The sequence below is a fragment of the Staurois parvus genome, unplaced genomic scaffold, assembly GCF_062004578.1.
Source record: "Staurois parvus isolate SC_StPar_1 unplaced genomic scaffold, SC_StPar_1.0 ptg000634l, whole genome shotgun sequence".
Taxonomy (NCBI): Eukaryota; Metazoa; Chordata; class Amphibia; order Anura; family Ranidae; genus Staurois; species Staurois parvus.
Window position 1 is genome coordinate 904,085 of NW_028318430.1, and position 20,576 is coordinate 924,660.

Sequence of the window (20,576 nt, forward strand, 5' to 3'; positions counted from 1 at the left end):
ATATATATATATATATATATATATATATATACATACTGTTTTGTCTCCTACCATGTCTAAAAGTAAACCATCCCCAATTTTATAGTGCCTATTTCTATCTTCAGTAAGTTAACCACTTGCCTACTGGGCACATTTACCCCCTTCGTGCCCAGGCCAAATTTCACCTTTCAGTGCTCACACTTTGAATGACAATTGTGCAGTCATGCAACACTGTACCCTTATGAAATGTTACCATTTTTTTCACATAAATATAGCTTTCTTTTGGCGGTATTTAATCGCCACTGGGTGTTTTAGTTTTTGCACTATAAACAAAAAAAAAAGCAAAAACGTTTGAAAGAAAAAAGTTTGCAGACAGGTCATTTTTCTCCTTTACTGATGTGTGTTGATGAGGCTGCACTGATAGGCAGAACTGAAGTTGAAGCTTACACATGGACTGACCTCACACATGATAGTTTATTGGTTGCTCGTTTCTATTTTCCCATGGTCCCTGATAGTTGCACAACGGCTCTTAAGGGTTTATGAGGGTTTTCAGTGTACTTTGGCCATTTTAACGTACCTGGGCAGTTGTAGCACATGTTCAGTTTTTAGGTCACTTCTTAAAGAAGTTTTCCAAATATTCGCTCTTTTCACATGCGTTTATGTGGGTTGATGTATTAATCATAACAGATGCTCCTTTTTTATGTCTTCTTTCCTTGTAATTGAGGTCTGTGATATTTTTATATTCTTATGGATCTGCATTTATTTCACTGGGTCCTATGGGTGGTAATTCTGGTGCGTCATTATATTAGACGCATCATTATTACTATCATTATTATTTTTATGATATATGCACTTTTTTGTATATGAATGTCATATGTGTATGGTTTTATCTTAAGGATTAGGGAGTATCCCCTCATTTCTGTATTTTGGTTTTACATTTTATATGATTTATGTTATTCTCATTTGACATAGGGATACATATATATACGTATAGTGGATCTCTGAATAGATGGGCGCCCGTGTCTCATGCACATGTGTGATATGGGATATAGGTATCAGAAGACCTGATCCCTCTTATGCCCTAGAACCGATAATATATTCATGAAGTCCCTCCTGTGGGGTATATAGCTTGATAATATCCAGAGGACTGCCGCCTGACTGTTTCCCTGTATACGGTGGATCAGTCATTCTGGCTCCAGTCCCCTCTTTCACATTTCAAATCCACTAGAAAATGGCCGCCGTCCCGGTTCGCGCATGCGCACTGTGGATCGGCTGGATGTCTATATCCAACCGAGAAAATGGGGACCGGACTATTCGCGCATGCGCAGTGGGACACGCGGCGGCCATCTTTATGGTTTCCAAACCACAGGAAAATGGCGCCCGCGCATGCGCAGTAGCGCCGATCGTCAGCAAGGCGGCGCTACTGCGGCTTGGCGCGATTTTTGAATCATATAAAGAGGCAAACAGAAGTCAGGCATGCATGGCATCACCCCTACAGTAGACGTGTATTGACACGAAACGCGTCTAGGAGGAGCCTTCGCACGCCTTGACGTTACGCCGCCGGGTCAGGAGGTCCGGCGGCCCACCTTTGGTATTTACTGGTCAGTGTATAGAATCTCTTTTTCAAGCTGCTTATACTGGCTACAGGCTGCAGGCATGCGTTTTGTAACTTTTATGGTTCACGTTATTGGATTTAATAAATAATTTTAAAACATACTACACTATGAGTATTCTTACTCCTTACATCTGGCACTGAGTTCCCATACCTCAGCCCCAGCATTTTTAGGTTCTCTGCGTGGATCCAAGGAGCAGTGTGATCCGACCAGGCCAGCATCGTCTTACCACCGACAGACCATCTGGGTACTATAAAGCAGCGCCTACATGGGACCCCGGCTACATGTAACCTGTACATGCGTATTAATATTGCGCTTCTGGTAAGCAGGCAATTTACCTATTCCTGGGATTGGATTGCACCTATACTCCCTGAGAGTCCCCCATCACTGAACTGTTTATCATCTTTAATATTCCTATATTTGATGACCGCATATATAATTGTCACTTGGATATTGTTTGTAGCGCTGCACTTTATTGTTTCTATTCTGGTTGGAAGGGCTTGTAGTTCCTTTTTTGTGCATTAGCCGCTCACTGAAGTGCGCTCACTTTTCTTTATTTTATACATATTGATGAGGCACTGATGATGCTGCACTGATATGCAGCAATGATAGGGCACTGCTGGGCAGCACTGATCATCAGTGCCCTGTTGATCCGTACCGATCTTCTCTAAAACAATTACCATTTATCGGCAGTACTTTCCTCACGCTGTGACAGCATAAGAAAAGTGAAGCCGATAACCGGCAACTGTATTTACTAGGTGATCTACTGTATCATTGGACACAGCTGATCACGTTTTAAAAGGCTGCTGTGATTGGCCTTTACCCCATCATGTGATTAGCTGTGTTCATAGGACACAGCGATCATGGAGAGCACCAGGTGGGGGCACGTGGGAGGGTGTGTTCTGGGAGGACGTCATATGATTCCCTCCCAGAAGTGGACAACTGCGCTGTAGCCCTCATTCCGCTATAGCACAGTTCTGAAGTGGTTAAAGTGGAACAAAACAATATCCTCATTCTACAAAAATAAGCCATACACATTCATTACTTAAAGCAGAAGTAAATTCTCCTTTTCAAAAAGTGCAAGCAGGCTGGCTTTTTATTGCAGAAGAGACATGCTGGTAAAACAGGTAATTTATATGTATTTCATCTGTGTATTTGTTGCCTGTAGTTCAGCTTTAAAGTGATTGTAAATGTTCATATTTATTTTTTTTTACATAATAAACATGTTATTCTTACATGCCCTGTGCATTGGTTTTGCAAAGACCAGACCTGATCCTCCTCTTCTGGTGGTCTCATGTTAGCACTCTTGGCTCCTGCCCCGCCAAGTGCCTCCATAGCAAGCCGCTTGCATTGCAGGCGCTTGTGCAGGCTTACTCCTGAGCCATGTTTTGTTTGTCCATTGACACACAGAGCACATCTCAGCCCCGCTTCCCTGTTCCTCCTCACAAGCTGTAATTGACAGCAACAGAAGCCAATGGGTCACATTGCTGCCTTTCTTTCCTGTCAGAAGGAAAAGAGTGGAGAGAGCCATTGCTCTCGTTTACAGCACTGGATCAAGAGCATGCTTAGGTAAGTATATGGGGGGATTGGAGGGGAAGGGGGGGGGGGGGGAGTAGCTACACACAGGTTTTTTTTTTTTTTTACCTCCATGCAGACTACCTTTACACTCACTTTATTTACATATGTTACATACATTACTGAATGATGCCCCTGCAGTAGGCAATTAGGTTAAAGTGATGCTAAAGTCAAAAGTTGCTTCTATGCATGAAAGTTAAAAACCTTCTGTGTGCAATACCCCCCCCCCCCAATACTCACCTAAGCCCCCTCTCAATCCAGAAATGTGCATTGGAGTCTCGGCAATCCTGGGACTTCCTCTTTTCATTGGCCGAGACAGCAGCAGGAGCCATTGGCTCACGCTACTGTCAGTCACAGCAAGTGAGCCAATGAGAAGAGAGAGAGGGCGGGGCAGAGCTGTGGCTCCATATGTGAATGGACACACGGCTTGCTCTGGGGACACCCGAGAAGAGGAGGATCCAGGCTGCTCTGTGCAAAACAACTGCACACAGCAGGTAAGTATAGACATGTTTGTTATTTAAAAGACAAATATGTCTTTAGAATCACTTTAATGTATTTGCTGCATTAGAAAAAAAAACACCCCACTACCTGTCCTACCCACCCTCATCCCTAAACACTTACCTGGCTCCTGTCACCGATTCAGCACTGTCTCAGCTGCAGCACCGCTGCCCCCACTTCCTGGTCTCAGTGGACATACTAAGGGAGACAAAGCCATAAGTTCCTGCTACTGTCAGTCAAACTGCTGTGAGGAGGGAGTGGGGGCATGACTTACCAGCGCTGTGTGTATATATGGATGCACACAGCTTGGCTGAGTGCGCATGGGTGCCTCCTTGGCACTTGGCTTGCTGAGGAGGCACCCAGAGGAGGGAGAAGGTGACTGTGCTGGCGGGGGATTGCCAGAAGAGCAGGTAATCTACATTTCTGTACAATATCATTGCGCAGAGCAGGTAAGCATTACCTCTTTTTTAGTTTAACCAAAAACAAAACAGCCTTTATCATCACTTTTTAAATTAATGTACTGTATTTTTCTGAACATTTTTATCAACTAACTTAACATACTCTTGCAGGGGCTGTGAATTGCTATGGTCCCAATAGCTCAGCCAAATGCAGAAAATGTCTTTTTTTTTTTTTTATTCTTGTAATTATTTGCCCTCATTCTCTATATCTCAAGTGATTTTCGTTTCGTCTCTGAATGTAAAACGTTACACTCCCAGAAGATCTGTAGCTCTTAGTAGAAAATTGAAATCGTTTCCTGAAAATTAATTTATTCCCTCTCTACCCTAAAGGAATGATTGGCTTTACCAAATAAATAGAACACACATTTACACATTCACTCCAATATAGAAAAGGTTTTACCTTTTAGCTCCATAAATGTCCCCTTCTCTTGGGTTTCAACATAGGAATACATCAGTAATACTGTACATGAAGAGGAGTGTTCGTAGAGGGTGGCTAATGGAAGATAAAATCAAAGAAAAAAAGAAACCTTTTATCTGACTATATTTAAAGTAGAAGTCCAGTCAAATCCTATCTAAACGTAAAACTGCTCCCTCCCCTATTCTAAGCCCTATACTAAGTAGCCTGTAGAAGAAAGATGTCTATACTTGCCTATTATGGGTGCTACAACTCAGTCGCAAGCTCTCCCAAGCAGGGGCGGACTGACAACTCATGGGGCCCCTGGGCAATAGGGGATGATGGGGCCCTGTGTCCTCATCCACACTCAAACCACACCCAAAAAAGCCTATGAAAGGTACCAGGGGCATCTCATGGGGCCCCTTACTGACCCCAGGCCCTCGGGCAGTGCCTGAGTTCCTGAGTGGTCAGTCCGCTCCTGCTCCCAAGTGGCCGGCTTCAGTGAAGAGGAGAGATTGCCGGTGCTGCAGTGCCTCAGCGGTGACATCACCCATAGGCTTACTATGGGGAATTTGTTGTTGGCTGTCCCTCCTCTACCCTGGAGCCAGCACTGGAAGGCGATCATTTGACCATACTAGAGCACCCAGGGAATAGGTAAGTCTCTCCTCTAGCATAGGTCTTCGAATGGGGGTAGGAACAGGTTTAAGTTGATAGGATTTCACTGAACTTCTACTTTAAAGACAAAAGCCGACAATAGATGGATCATTTTGTTTTTCGTTCAGCCAGTGGCCTGAATGAAAAAAAATTAAACGGAGTCACCCATTCCGGCTGATGGCCTGTAGTTCTCAATGAACTGCTAGAGCACTGATGAGCGCACTCGTAGTTTACTGATCTTCCTGTTCTCGGGTAACTGCCTGCCCGTATCGGAGGTACGGGCAGACAGCTATCCTGAGAGTTTGCAGGAGCTTTGCATTGTACCCACGATCTGTTGATTGTGGACGCAATGCTCTGCAGGCTCCTGAGAAAAAAAAATAATAAACACACATTTTTTTTTTTTAATCTGAAAAAAATTAGCATTTATTTTTTTTTTTCTTCAAAAAGTGAACTCCTCCTTTTAAGTATATCACCTTTATCAGTGGGCACTGGTTGAATGATTTAATTTTTTCTTGTTGGGATATGTTCAAAAAGTCAACAAGTGTACTTTGTTTCACAGAACTATAATTATTTACAATGGTTGAACTACTGATCTGAAATGAAGCCCATTGTTCACAATGTGCCTGTACACAGTAAACAAGTGCTGCCTATTTTTGAAAAAAACAAAAAACATTTGTGTTCCCTGTCAGTATTTTGCTCCGATGCACACAAATACGCGCATGCAAACATAAATATTAATAGATTTTGCATAGGATTGTATTGTGCATGTGAATGCTCATATGCACGTCAAACATCTGAAGTTGTGTCCAGAAATGCCGATGGTCAAACATCAGTACAGTGTGCAAGAAGCCTAAGGAATGTTATTTCAGATGTGGAAACCATGGTGTGGGTAATACTCTTCTGATCCCCATCTATGCTTGATGTATCAGTATAGTAAAATTGTGCCCTTTTCTGGCATGGATTTTAGCAAGGCATGCTAGAGGTACAGCACTCTGTATGAAATAATATGCATACTCGATGACAATATGATGGCAGCAGGGTTGGCATGATAGTGTAGGGTTTTTTATGTTTTCTAAAAAGGAAAAAATACATGCTCTTTAATGAGGGCCAGTTCACACCATAGAAACGCAGTCCAGATGTGTTCTGGATGTACGTTTTTGGTGCGTTTATGATGCATTTTGGTGCATTTTTATTTGTTTCGGTTTTTTTCCCCTACTCTTTTTCTTCTGTTTTAAAGAGGAACATGGGCATTCCAGTATGTTTTTGGCGCGTTTTTTGCGCATTCCAGTACAGTTCTGTGCAGGAAAAATGCAGCCTGTTCTACTTTTTTTTTTCTGCAACTGGAACTGCAAGCACTGATGTGAACTATGACATTGACAACCATATGACCAACTTTCTGTGTGTTCAGAGAAAAAAGCACACTGAAACACGTAGTGTGAACTGGCCCTGAAAGTCAGTGTTTTGTGATTGCTGCCTGACCTATGACACTTGCTATCAAGGACCCTTTGACTTGCCTAATTTAAACTTCTCATCGATACACCTTGTGAAAGTGTAGAGATGGTTTTTCCAAACCATCCAGTTATTTTTTAAAACTTAAAGGAGAAGTACAGCCAAAGCTCTTTTTGCTGTAGTTCTCCTGTGGATCACAGGAGTGCTGTTCGTTCTGCACTCATGTGACCCGTTTTTAGCCGACATGTCGGTTGACGTCACTCAGACTGTCCAGGATGGGGAAAGATCCCGATTTCAAAGTCGGGATCAACCCCAGTGTCTGAAGTGGCACCTGGCTCCACCTCTCAGCGAAACGCTGAGAGCCTGAGCCAGCCACTCCCGCCCCCTCCACAGCCCAGCGCTGCAGTGGGGGGACAAAGCAGAGAGCGGTGACTGACAGTCACCACTTTCTGCTCAGAACAACTGTGAAAACTCAGCGGTCATGTGATCGCTGAGTTCTCACCCTTATAGCTAGCGTGGGACAGAAGCAGCATCAGACCAATGCTGCATCCACCTAGGTATGTATAATTGGGGGGGAATAAAAAATATTTATTACAGACATTATATAGCATTGTTCATTTACACAGCACTTTTCCATAATGCACATTCACATTGGTCCCTACCCTCAAGGAGGTTACAGTCTTATTCTATAGCTAAGCCTATAAGTTCGGACAACCTTACAATGTATACAGCCTAGAGATATGGAGGATTTCATATACAGTACTAGGTGACATGGTGTATGGTTAACAACACAATGCATCAAGTGGACTAGTGTGTCTGCAATGCTGGATTTTGTGTGTGTTGAGTAAGTTGTGTGCCTCCACTTTCGCCCACATCACTTCCTGCATGCAGAAAAGATTTCCGCTGCTCTTTTTAAACATGTGTAAATGATCACTATCAATGCAGGTATAAACATACCTAGCAACAGTGCGACTTTAGACTGACATTAGTGTACTTTACAACACATGTTGTGTATAAGTTATGTAATAGCTCTATAAATTCTGAAAATGCTTTCCTTTACTCCTTCGCCAAAACAACACCAGCAAGGAATACCCCAGGAAGTTTCCAGGAAACTTTTCAGTTTTCAGTGCTGTGACATTTTGGCAGTTACTCCATCATGCAGTAGTGTACTCAAATGTAATTTACTCCTTTTTTTTCAGATATCACAGTTTTTCTATATGTCCTGTTTCTACTTCAACCCAGTCTTCAGGTGAGCTGTGGTGCCGTATGTCTTCATTTTTTCATCCCACACCGCAGCTCACTCACAGCTCTGTTTTTCTTTACATTTCTATGCACTGCAGTTTAGCACAGAAATGAATGAAATGTCACACTGCTTTAAAAGATCAAGGCGCTGATAGCCAGAATGCTAGCCTGAACCAACTCTTCTGCATGGTGAAACCATTCATGGCATGGCATTATACCATGCAAGAAGTGTGAGCGAGCCCTTTAAAGTGGTTGCAAACCTCAGACTTGAAATATAAACAAAGCATATCCTTCTATAGTGTGTACTTGTCTCAATCAGAGCACTAAATGTCATTTCTATCTGCTGCCTCCTTCCTCTGTATCTGCATGAGTCACTTCTGACAGGTTTTCCTGACATCAAGAGAAATATTGTGACAGAGGAGGGAGCTCCAGTACACAGCCTGTGATTGACAGCTTCAGCTCTGTTCCGGTGCTGGGTGAAGGGGTGTGCCCCTTCCTTCCAATTGACTTTCACAGAATTTTCTGCAGAGTATAACTTCAGCTGCCCCCCCACCTTCTGCCCTGCTTTCTGGAATCTGACCGCTGTATAAATTCAGCACGGATGTAAAGGAGAGAAGACGGCAGATACACAGGTACAATTGACGTAGGAGAATTTGTTTCATTTGTTTACATCTTGTGTATTAACAGAGGCCAGTTACTTCACTGTGTATATGGAAGGGTTTACAACCATTTTTAAGTGTTTACAGTAGAATTGTTAAAGGATAAGTTCACCTTTACAAAAATATAATAAATGTATAATTTTTCAGGTAAAGAAAATGTGCATTTATTAAATTTTTTTTGTTAGGAGCTTGTAAAGCATTGCACCCACAATCGTGCAGACTGTCTGTGTAGCTGTCTGCCCAGACCTCTGATACGGACAGGCAGTTACACAATGACAGGAAGCTCAAAGAACTACCTAGAGAGCTCAACAGCGATCTGCTCATTCATAGAGAGCTAAAAGCTGACAGCTGCAAAGTCTGACGGAACTTGTAGTGTTCCCATTTATAGAATACTGTGAATGATTGACGTAGCCGGGTGGACAGAGCCCTGCATGTTACATGTTACAACCTGCATATGACATGTAACATGTTACAAAAGGTGAGCTTATCTTTAAAAAATAAATAAATAAATAAAAACAATTTTATATTGCGTTACTGTTTTTTGCTTTCCAAATACAGATGATTGAAACCTCTACAGGACTATTGTTTATAAAGAGGCCAACATGAAACTTCCACAAAGAAATCTTTCAAACTTTACATTACTTAATGGAAGCCAGATCTTTGCAAAAGTAGGGTGTCCAACATGATCGGCAGCAATCTTCCTTCCTCTTACATAGAGTCTTTGTGAGAATGTGGAGGCCTGGCTGGTGATCACAGCCAGTGTTAAATGATTAGGTCACAGTGATCAGAAGACACAGAGCCACTGTGATTGGATCTTTTGATTTTGCCTGTGATCTTCAATGTCTAATGACAGCACGGTCACAGGCATTGAGAGTGCACATGGCATTTCAGAAAGGGATGCTTATAAATTTCCACTCAGAGTAACACCTGCCCTGACCAGTCATTTAATTACAGTAGCCATTCGTGAGGTGGTTAATCTTTGACTTGCCACTAATAATAGTGATAGTAATTTTAACAACGCATTGTATTAGTTGCCAATTTAACCTCCTAAATGTTGGACTACCACGCCACAATCGCATTGCGTGTGATTGCATTACATCCCTATTCACTTGAACGGGTCGCACTCAATGGGCAGCGGTCATGTGTTCACTCCCAGTCATTGCCTTTCAGGGGAGCTGTTGAGGTGCTGGTAAAATTGCAGATGAGCCGCAGGGTTTTAGCCCAGGTCCTGTGGTTGACAGCCAGCTTGATAGTCTGAATGCAAAGTGTTCTTGGAATGAGGAGTAGAGCTTGATACCACCATCCTGTCTCTCCACCTTGTCCAGTTGTAGAACGCTTTGCATTCTTCAGAAAATGCCAAGCATTCTATGAATGGCATCCATGCCGAAAGGCCAACCTCTTGTATTCACAATGCATCAGGCCAGCCCCTCGGCACGGAACCTGGAAGCAAATGGAGACCACTGAAGTAGCGGTGTCTACTACAGTGATTTCTAGCTTTCAGGGGCATCAGCCAGGTGTGGTCCAAGCAGGACCAATGTAACTTTGTAAAAATGTACCATGCCTGGAATCCTTCTTTGAGGTATACTGTAGGCTGTTCTTGACTTCTTCTTCTTCTAAAAGTGCTAGTTGCCTAACCATCTCCCTGGCTCCATTAGTTTTTGAGTTATTTCCCTGAAACAAGTTAGGTGTCCTGGCTTTACTTACTGTTTGGATCAGTGACTGAGAAATTATTAGGCTACATGTAAACTGGAGCTGCCTTAGACGTGAACTCTAATGGCAGCAGAAAAAAATGCTAAACGTTGCCGCGTTTAGCGCTGGGATGTTTATTCATTTCATTGGCCCGAGTACTTGCCATTGAAATGAATAAACACCCAAGGGCTAAACGCACCTAGCGTTAGGTGCGTTTTACGTGTTTTTCCCGCGTTTTGTGTTTTTTGGCCAAAACATTCCTCTCCTGAACGCGATTCTTCTGCATTGAGGAGAGAGATGTTTAACTGCCCCGAAACTCTGCTGCTCCTAAACTCTGGTAAAAAGCCTATGGTGTGCATGGATACATCGGCCTTTATTGAATTGAGTTCAGGGGCTTTGGCAAAAAAATGCCTTTAAGATAGAGGCAGACAGGATGGTTCGGTGTGGCAGAGATACGTAGATCTCGGAAACGTATAGGCAGAAATACAAATATTTCTGACAGGTAGTCTTTCTGACAGTGCCCCAATGCCGGTGTCGGTGGGAGGAACATTGCCCCGACGCCGGTGTCGGTGGGAGGAACAGTGCCCCGACGCCGGTGTCGGTAGGAGGAACAGTGCCCCGACGCCGGTGTCGGTGGCAGTCACAGTGCCCCGACGCCGGCGGCAGTCACAGTGCCCCGACGCCGGCGGCAGTCACAGTGCCCCGACGCCGGCGGCAGTCACAGTGCCCCGACGCCGGCGTCGGTGGGAGGAACAGTGCCCCGACGCCGGCGTCGGTGGGAGGAACAGTGCCCCGACGCCGGCGTCGGTGTCGGTGGGAGGAACAGTGCCCCGACGCCGGTGTCGGTAGGAGGAACAGTGCCCCGACGCCGGTGTCGGTGGCAGTCACAGTGCCCCGACGCCGGCGGCAGTCACAGTGCCCCGACGCCGGCGGCAGTCACAGTGCCCCGACGCCGGCGTCGGTGGGAGGAACAGCGCCCCGGCGTCGGTGGGAGGAACAGCGCCCCGGCGTCGGTGGGAGGAACAGCGCCCCGGCGTCGGTGGGAGGAACAGCGCCCCGGCGTCGGTGGGAGGGACAGCGCCCCGACGCCGCTGTCATTGGGAGGAAAAGTGACCCATTGTTGGGATCAGTGGGAGGAAAAGTGACCCATTGTTGGGATCAGTGGGAGGAAAAGTGACCCATTGTTGGGATCAATGGGAGGAATAGTGCTTCATATCAGTAGAAGGAAAAGAGGGCCGGATAAAAGCAAGCAAAGGGCCACATTTTGGAGAGACCTGTTCTATAGTATATCGTATTCCATTTTTTTTGTTCACATATAGTGTGTGTTTAAGGTTAGCTACATGCAAATCTGTGGATTTGCATGTCAGCATGTCATCCATAATATAAATTCATTTTTTTATCCTTTCACGGTTTGCATAGTCTCTCAGAGTACATGCAAGTGCCATGAGCTATGCCTAAATGAATTTGCATATTGTTTAAAATGAGCTGTGCAGAATATTTAAGTGTGTGAGATTTTTAGAGTACAAACACTTAGAGTCAGACTCTGGTCAGACTTGCTGTACAACATTACTTTCCTACAGAGTTGTATGGATGTATAGCTAAGTAGGTCATTTAAGTGCGACATAAAGCCCAACTCTCAGGCGTTCAAGTAGTCCTGTATTCCCTAAAAAGCCACTCCACCCCATCATGTATACTTTGTTCTACATTAGGCAAATCTTAATGCCAGGTTAAAGCGGTAGCAAACAAAAAACAAATCCCCTGGAAGGTACTGTGATAATGTGCTAGTATGCATCTCATACCAGCACAATATGAAGGACTTGCCTTAAAACAAAGCCCTCCAGCGGCTCGCTGTCACCATTCACAGGGCTTCCATCTTTTTTTTTTTTTTATTTTTTAGCAAAGACCTGTAGCAGAATACATTTTGGCCTAAATTGATGACGAAATTTTAGATTTTTTTACTGGACATGTTTATTAGCAAAAAGTCAAAAATATTTTTTTTTTCTCAAAATTGTTGGTCTTTTTTTTTTTTTTTTTTTTATAGCACAAAAAAAAAACCACACAGGCGATCAAATACCACGGAAATACAGCAATTTGTGGGAGAAAGAGGACGTATGTTTAATTTGGGTGCAGTGTTGCATGACCACGCAATTGTCAGTTAAAGTAACGCAGCGCCGCAATGCGAAAAAAATGGCCTGGTCAGGAAGGAGGGTAAATCCTCAGGAGGGCAAGTGGTTAAAATGATGTACAATTTTGAGGCACTCCTATCAGTTTTATATACTTCAGCACCACATGTAGGACAACCAATGTTTGAGATGATTTATACATGCAAAGCAAATACACTTTTGCACACTGATACTGGCATTTGTTCTCCTGCCCCAGTGCTAACAGAGAGGAATGAGGGAGAATCGCAAGGATGTTGTGCAGGTGCCAGATGTCCTCTGTATCAACCGATGACTGTGTCAGCAGTTGATAGGATGCTGGCGGCTGGTCCACACAGTGCCCACGGTTGTAATGCTGCACCATGAAAACCTGTGGCCTTGTGTTTCGTGTAACAAAAAGGCAGGCTTGATCCACTCACTGGCTTGTACACAATTTTTGAGCACTTTTTAGCCATTTTGTCAAGGCACCCCTGAAGAACTCAGAAGGCACCCCAGGGTGCCTAAGCACCCTGGTTGAAAAAGGCTGTCCCAAATGGTGCACGTATATGAGATATTCATTTTACCTACAGGTAAGCTTTATTATTACTACTGTAGTAGCAACTTTGGGAATACCAGGTAAAACTCCGAACACGAACTTGAGGAAAACAAACCTGGTTTGACCTATCCAGACTCATGTCTGCAAAGCTAAGTGGATTGAAAAACATCTCACAGGGTGTACATATTAACAATTACGGCACAATGCATATATTTCCTCTTTCACTTTTTGTACATTCAAAAGACTTTCTAAACTGTGCAAAATATAGCCTTGAATACCAGCTACAGATAAGAATACCAGCTACAGGGTGGAACACATTACTTCACAGGAAATAAGGGAGGGGGGAAATGAGCTGGTGACCTTGCTTTTGCAAACAGAGGCTGTTAGAAATGTTAAAGTTTAAAGGGGAACTCTGCAATATGTGCCACATTACCGCTTTTATCTACAATTCCCACTGTACTTCTGGCCCACTCGGATGTAAGTACTGCTGGCCTCATAGACCCCAGCACTTTAGTCATGTCTACATCTACTCCTTGCCTTGTCATTCACAAACACATAGCCCCAGGCTTTGTTATTTGAATGTCCAGGAGGAGAAGGAAGGGTGTTTTAGCTTCTGTAATCAGAATTTCTTTTGGTTTTGCTAGACATATGATGGGACTGCAAACTGCATGTAATCAGAAGGGTACTTGTATAAGGATTTTGTTTTTCTTCCCTCTTCATCTCCATCCAGATTCTTGAAATGTATTTAGGAAGGAGTCAGATCATCTTTAATGGCATCTTATGTACAAACCTTTTTTTTTTCTATAGTTATTTTAGGAACATTTAGGGCTTATTACTGCCATCTCCTGAACACCTGCCAGCTGTAGGTATACCGCCCTCTGAAAACCAATCCAGCACTGATTGCTTTTCAGAGGATGGTAAGCTTGCACAGCAAGTCTGAAGGAGACCGAAGAGCATAAAGCCTAGTCACACGATGAGAAAATTTGACAAAAATAGCTGCTTTCAGATCGATTATTCGATAATCGTTGGTACACAGCTTCCGACGTCCGATCACGTCTGATCACAACCGTTCAGACGAACGTGAGTGAAAATCTTTCTCGTTTGATAATAGAATGTACAATTTTTGTGATTAGTATAGTATTCATACGAAAATAGTCAAGGTGCCAAGACTAGAATAGAAAGATCACATTGCCTGTCCATATTATGGTCTGCTTTAAAAAAAAAATTTGCAAGCCTCTTCCTATTTTTTTTTTTTTTTTTTTTTCAAGCTGCATGATTCTACCCATAATACTTTGCATTTCCATTTGTAAAATATAACATGCATGAACATTGCAGCTCTTTTCACACTTTTATTCATCACAAGCAGTTAGAGGCAGCAAGACAACACTATGTATTTCTTCTACAGTTGAATGTAAATGAAGTAACACTTGTGGAAGAAAGAAGGCATTCAGTTTTATAAATAGGCCTGGTTCAATAGTGTGAAAGATATTTGTTAAAAAAAAAGTCTAATGCCTAGTACACACAATGAGAATATCGGACAAATGCACGAAAAACATTCAAGCTGTTCTCTTACGAGAAAAATTTTCGTGCTTGCCCGTTCGGTTATTTTTGCATGATGAGTTGTGATCGGCTCTCAAAAGCTACTAACGAACTTGACTCCCAATATGCAGTACTTGGTGTCTGAGAAGCCAGTGCTGGGAAAAGGTCATCTCCTTTCCAACTCCCCCAGAAAAAGAGCACTAAATTCTTCCTTCCAGTACAAATCTACCCCCTGCTGAAATCCTCCCTCCCACCACAAATCTTTGCCCCCCCCCAGCACAAATGTTCTTCCCCTCCAAGCAAAAATCCTTTCCTCCAGCACAAACCCCCCCCCCCCCAAAAAAAAATCCCCTCCTAGCACAAATCCCCCTCCCCAATTGTCCCTACTAGCATAGCCCCCTCCCCCTAAAAAAAAAAATCCCCTCCTAGTACAAATCCCCCCCCCCTTTAAAATATTACTTTTCTAGCACAATCCCTCCCAAATGCTAACTTCTAGCACATATCCTTTTTCCTCCATCCCAAATCACCACTCCTAGCATACCTCCCCAAATTTCCCCTCCTGTAACAATTCTTACCCCTTGTCGCAGCCCCCCCCCCAAATTCCCCCTCCCATCACAAATCCCCTCCCCCAAATCACATCGTGGTGCCCCCACATCTCACATGATGCCACAGTGCCCAGGGCAGCCACCCCTACTGCCCACCCCTTGTCCTGGCTCTGTGAGCAGCCATTTGCTAGGCCTGAGCACTGGTAACAGGGGCTTGTTCATTCATCTACAATTGTTGAGTAAGTGGTTAGTGGTCAGCACTTTTGCTATGCAGCACTGGGATCCTCATTTTTAATCCCTGGAGGACACTATCTGCATGGAGTTTGCATGTTCTTCCTTTGCCTGGGTGGTTTTCCTCCCACACTCCAAAGACATGCTGGTAGGTTAACCACTTTCCCACTGCCCTATAGCGAATATACTGCTACAGGGTGGCAGGGGTACGCAAAATCACCTGTGCAATTTATACGTGATTTCGCATTTCTGGGAAGGGGGCGTGCGCGCTCTACCCACGCTGCTATTCGCGGCCTCGGCTGTCAATCGCCAGGTCTCGGACGGTGATTGCGGAGCATTACCGACGGAGGGAGAGAACTGTAAGTAAACAATACAGTTCTCTCCCGTCAGCTCCTGCACACTGTTTTGCATGGCTCTGCATAGCAAAGTCATGCAAAGCAGTGTGCTTACAGTGGAAAGCACTAATATAGCACACAGTAAAACAGCACACAGTTAACACTTTGATCGCCCCACATGTTAACCCCTTCCTGCCCAGTGCTATTATTAGTGTCAGTGCTTCTTATTAGCACTGATCACTGTACTGGTGTCACTGGGGATGTCAGTGAAACCAAGTCAGTTCTCTATAAGTTGCTGATCGCCACCATTACTAGTAAAAATAAAAAAAAAAATCCCAGCGTATATATACCGCCATTTGTAGACGCTATAACTTTCACGTAAACCAATTAATTTACATGTATTGGGATTTTTTTTTTTTAGAAAAGACATGTAGCAGAATACATTTTGGACTAAATTTGATTTTTTTTTACTGGACATGTTTAATAGCGAAAAGTCAAAAATATTGTTTTTTTTCTCAAAATTGCTGCCTGAGCTCCTGTTAAGGAGATTTATCCTCATTATTTGTCCTGTTTACCATTATCACTAGGAGTGAAAGTAAAAGAAAGTCCAGAATTTTGGGTTGTTCCCATAACTGTAATAGAGGGTAAATCTTCCAATGGGGACACTAGTTTGGGTGACAACCAGGCATTCCCTCACTTGAGAGGGATTTCCTCTCACTTCCTGTTTTGACCATGGAACAGGAAGTGCAGGGGAATCTCCCTAATGGGACAGATGGCAAAAAAAACCCTTACTCTACCCAAAATGAAAACAATTGCCTTTAGCTGTACTTCAAGCCTAAAAAAAAAATCTAAGGCTGTAATAGCTACAGTATGACAATGAAATGCCCATATGTATGCTAGAAAATATTTCTAATGACAATATTTCAACATTCTTTCAAGTGGGCCTTGGGTTTTCCATGTCTCCTGGAGGAACTAGACCAAGCTCTAAGAAGCTCAACTGCATTTTCATAACAAACCTTTCTACCTCTGTATTCTCAGATGGAAGAGATGTGTGCTTGATATATAATTGATAGACTGATCATTGAAAAAGGCAGGTCTATTTATTTATTTATTTATTTCAGGTACTTATATATTATATACTTATATATTTAATCGGCCTTGTTAAAAATGCGTGTCTGCCACGCTGCTTTTAGCAAACAGATCGCTTCTGTCATTTCCAGTATAATTATTGGATATGGTTTTAGGGACTTTCTATCCACTCCTAAGAAAACGTAGAACAATTAAATATAGCCCAGATAACTGCTAGAATGTTCGTTCTGAGTGAAAAACCCTTTTATATGTGTAATCTGCCTATAAAAACATATAAGTTATTGGTACAGTTAGATGTGGCTCTAGCTCAGGGTTTCTCAACCAGGGTCCATGGAACCCTAGGGTTCCTCAAGAGGTTGCTAGGGGTTCCTTGAGCAATGAGAAATGTCTCCCTCTCAGACAAGTTTCCACTAACACCATTGAACTTTATAGCTATCTATAAGAGGGGTCATTCTTCTCAGTGACCACAAGTATAAGGAGCATTATTCCCACTGACCATCACACTAATGTATCATCAGTCATAGATAGTCATTTTTAGCAGGGCTTCCCTGATATTGGAATGTTACTTCAAGGGTTCTTCTATGTTGAAAAAGTTGAGAAAGGGTACTCTAGCTTTACAGGTTTTTACATACTATTATTATATATATATATATATATATATATATATATATATATATATATATATATATATATATATTTTTTTTTTTTTTTCTTTCAGAGTGTTTTCACGTGTACATAATATGCCCTACAAAATAGAACATAATCCAATGTTCTGTAATGTTTTGCTGGATTTGTGGAATAGTTTCCTTTATATTATTCACACATGCTTGTCTTTGTATTTTTCAGTTACGCTAAATGATTGGCGACAAGAAGGCAAAATAACACTTTTCTGAAACGGATGCAAGATGAGCACAGTGAGTACATCTGGTGGCTGTCAGGGGACACAGGCTTTGCTATAAATAAAGCTACCTGAGCATGAGTTTTCTGATGCTGTGTTTTGTTACTGCATATTTAATACTTAAGCAGGATTGTACAATTTCTAATTAAAGTGTGACTGTCCTGGCTATAGACCTTCAGTTATTTACATATTCATAACAGGCAGTCAAGTAGCTTTGCAATCAAGACATTACTAACCTCTGGTACTTCAGGCACTATGGTGAAGTTTATCCTCAACGTTAACAGCCGAAGCACTGATGTCTCCCAAGCTGTCCCTTCAAGAGGAGGCTTCTGTCTGTACAAATACTGTAGCTGATGACTTTTTACTTAAAGGACACTCTCCTGTCCAGGAATCCTGCACCTTCCTCACCCAGGCCGGTTCTTTGCCAGTGTTCAAGTCACTGGAGCGAGCATGTTTACTGTGGGAAGCAGGATGTGATTCCTTGCAGCTTCACAGCCAGCTTCCCGATGCGCATGCGTGAGCCGTACTGCACTTTGTCAATGGTCCTGCAGCCTTCTGGGACCTATGATTTGGGGGTTGGGGGAAGAACTTCCAGTGGAATTGCCATAGCTATCCAATTGGAAGTGGGAGCGGGTACCTGTCAAAACCATGTATCCCCAAAAATGTGTCAGAAGGGGGGGGGGACATAAAATGCAACTTTCTTTTTTAGGATGATATTCCACTTTCAGCAGCTTCGCTTCCCTCTCCCAGTAGGATCTCGGCAGCCTTGCAGCCTTTTAATCTTGAATGCTGTCATTCTCAGCCAGGTTTCCTCCAGAGGTTGCTAGCAGTTCCTTGAGTGGTGGCTAATTGATCTTACATTTGATAGTCCCAGAATAGTTCCTATTTTTGCCACTTTGAAGAGCCAGTGGCATGACACCAATATTATTTTTAGTTGTCTGTAAGGGTAGCATTTAACCACCACTATAAGAGGGGCATTCTTTCCACTGTCTATCAAAGTAAGATGCATTGTTCTCACTAATGCTTGATTAATTTTTTTTTGTAGCAGGGGTTCCCCTAGACTTGAAAATGATTGCAAAGGAACCTCTGGGGTAAAGGTTGCGAAAGGCTGCTCTAATGTAAATACAAAGCATGTCATCTGGGAGCGAGGGCATGGAGAACGAGAATTAATGCTTACTGAACAACGTTAGTGTTTTTGCTTTGAGCGTGAGGATTATTTGCTGCACACTGCCTGTACCTGCAGAGGTCAGTGAGGGTGTGTTTAAATTTGTTGCTTGTTAAGAACCATTTGTAAAGGGAGATGGTACTAGTGGGGAAAAAAGATAATTTACCAAGAAAACTTCCTCTTGTGTCTTCCCAATTACCTGGAGTCACCACCCGAAAACATAGTCCATCAAGGGTACTTGGTAGCTGTATAGCACGTTAGTTAAATATATTTCTAAATAATCTTAATGCTATTGTAAAAGATATCCTTTGTAGATTGTAACAGCATCATATAAAACCACCAAAAGAAAAAAATTGGATATATTTACTACAACATACAGCACAAGAAAGACAATAGCAAACAGGGCTTGTTGGATACAGTTAAGTATATTAGGCATAAGCCTAAGGGCCAGTTCACATGTACTTTATTCACGGCAAGTTTTTAGCTGCGTCACCATTGGACTTTATTAGAATGCACCTTTTAAAGAGAGCGCATTAAAGATGCAGCATACAGGACTCTGATGTGCTTTCATCAAAAGCCCGCTCTGATAGAGTTCAGCAGTAGAGTGCCTGAAAAGCGTTTAAAAACACAGTGCGCCAAAAATGCATCACACACGTGTGAACCGGCCCTAAGGGCCATACATGGATCAAATTCAGTTGATTCAGAAGGGAACTTCGATCCAGGCATGAGCAGGCTGGTTGTTCAAAAGTCGATCTACCAATGGATTTCTGTACAACCAGCCTGTTGGCTTTTTCATGTTTGGTGGCACAAACAATCATTTCCACCCGCAGAACACAATAGCACAACAGGAGTGATTCCCCCATCCACGTTCAGTGTGTGGATGGGGAGTCGGATCATTTTATTTTGGTCCAATCTGCTCTTTGAACAGGAAAAAAAAGAATAATGTATGGACTGCCTAACTGTTTAGGGTTACTAAATTCTTTTTAGGAATATGTAAATCCTTGAACTGGCAGGAATGACATTCTGTTTAAAAGTGTAAATAATTAAGGGGTCACTCTAACCAATATTTATGAGTTTTGTATGAATGTTGACTTTTATTTTATTTTTTGTTTTATTTTGATTATTTTGTCTGGGATTCTCATCTAGACAGGAATGACATCCTCAGTTGCCTGCAGCCTCCTGGGATACTCATGTCATGCATCCCAGGAGGTCACAGAGTACTCTACAGCCCATTTTCAGGATAGCTGCTGTCTTCTCCCAGTTCTTGCAGCTGGCCCCCATAATGATACACTGTTGGGCCTATGCATGATCAGGGGGTTGACTGCAGGGACCTGAAAGTAGTACATTTAAGTAGGGCAGTACAGTGGCTAAATGGTTAGCACTTCCGCCTGGCAACCCTAGGGCATTAGGGTTTGAATCCAAACGTGGCACCACCTGCCTGGAGTTTACTTTTTTTTTTTTTTCTGTTCAACCAGCGGGTTGAATGAAAAAAAAAACACGATTCCCACATCCTTACAAGTGTTGTGAATGTGGGAATCTCCTCCGCTGAGCTATTGTATTCTGATAGCGGAGAGTACACCCCATTTCGCGTTGAAAGCAGAAGTGAAATAACATTCTTTTGCTTCCGCTGTATGATGAGACACCTAGCTAACAGGTGGGAAGCCTTACTTTTGTCGTTTGCTGCGTATGATGCTAGTAATATGAAGTCATGTCAGAGCTTACTGAGCTTCAAAGAGGGCAAAGTGTTGATGCCGCTTAGCTGGTGTCTCTGTGACTGAAGTTGCCAGTTTATTTGCCATGTTGCGAGGTACAGTATCAAAGGTTATGACGGCATATACAATTTCAAGGAAAACGTTGCCAGATGAGCATA

General features: G+C 42.9%; 1 protein-coding gene across 8 annotated transcripts in view; it reads left to right on the plus strand.

Annotated features, from left to right (window-relative positions):
* The window catches only part of INPP4A (inositol polyphosphate-4-phosphatase type I A), a 173,627-nt gene that overhangs the window by 28,710 nt on the left and 124,341 nt on the right, over nt 1-20,576 (plus strand). For all 8 annotated transcript variants that reach the window (XM_089693465.1, XM_089693462.1, XM_089693464.1 and 5 more), the window contains exon 2: nt 17,490-17,557. The gene's annotated coding sequence lies outside the window, so the exon portion shown is untranslated. The remainder of the gene's footprint in view (nt 1-17,489; nt 17,558-20,576) is intronic.